The sequence below is a fragment of the Leptonychotes weddellii genome, unplaced genomic scaffold (genome assembly GCF_054177405.1).
Source record: "Leptonychotes weddellii isolate Sample4059 unplaced genomic scaffold, ASM5417740v2 HiC_scaffold_38995, whole genome shotgun sequence".
Taxonomy (NCBI): domain Eukaryota; kingdom Metazoa; phylum Chordata; class Mammalia; order Carnivora; family Phocidae; genus Leptonychotes; species Leptonychotes weddellii.
The window spans coordinates 1-1,024 of record NW_027994396.1 but is presented as its reverse complement, the minus strand read 5'-3'; the positions used below and the strand labels follow the sequence as shown (position 1 = coordinate 1,024).

Below are 1,024 nucleotides of genomic sequence, written 5' to 3'. Positions count from 1 at the left end.
TGGGGTTCATTAGGAGGCTGGGAAAAACAGCAAGTGCTCCTGCATCTATTACAACCTGAGTCTGTTCATCTGTCCCAGTGACAATATTTCCTATGGCTCTTAGCACAGGAGTCACAATGGGCAATTCAGTAGCTCCTAGAAGCTTCACAAGCTGGGGCACAACTCCTGTTTTCACAACCATTTCAATCCATTCATTTGGACCATCAGTAAGGTAGGAAATGGCCCAGCAGGTATCTGCCAATACTTCTGGATCATCATGATGCAGGAGACGAACTAAAGTAGGAAGAATCTGCTCAACAGCATCTAATGGGGGTGCAGGATTCTTGTTGCGACAAAGGTTTGAAAGTGTCCAGGTAAGGTTACGTAAGTAACCACATGCTAAAGATGACATATCAGGAATTGCAAGGAGAGCCAACAGTGGGTCAACTGCACCATACTTAATAACCAAGTCTCGAAAAACTGAACCATCACCTGCAATGTTTGCTAGAGCCCATACAGCTTGTTCACTGATGTGGGCATGGGAAGATGCCAACAGAGAAATGAATGCTGGGATAGCACCTCCATCTACCACAGCCTTGGTCTCTTCTGACGTCCCAGAAGCAATGTTAGTGAGAGCCCAAGCAGATTCAAACTGAATGGGACTACAATCAGTTCTGCCCAAGAAGGACACAAACTCTGGAATCAAACCAGCCCGAATTATGTTGTCTATGGGGGGCTGTTTTTCCCTAGAAAGCAGTTTCCTAGCAGCTTGAGTAGCCTGGAGCTGGCTTTCCAAATTGTTGCTATTTATGCCTTTGACAATGTCATCAACAGACCAATTTACAGTGCCCTGGTTGTTGCGGTTTTCCTGTAGTGGAGAGGTAGCATCATCAGGAAACGAGCTTACGTTTCTCCTTTTCAGCATCTGGTCATCCTTCTTAGCTTTCCTCAACTCCACATTAACTTCTATTCGGCGCCGCCTCATTTCTGTACTGTCTTTCCCCTTGTTCTTGAATCTGTTAAGGCGGGCAGCTGGTGAATTAGC

The 1,024-nt window shown here is 45.9% G+C and overlaps 1 pseudogene; it reads right to left on the bottom strand.

Moving 5' to 3' along the window:
* Positions 1-4: 4 nt before the first annotated feature.
* On the bottom strand, positions 5-1,018 carry LOC102739217 (importin subunit alpha-1 pseudogene; annotated as a pseudogene).
* Positions 1,019-1,024: the final 6 nt, after the last annotated feature.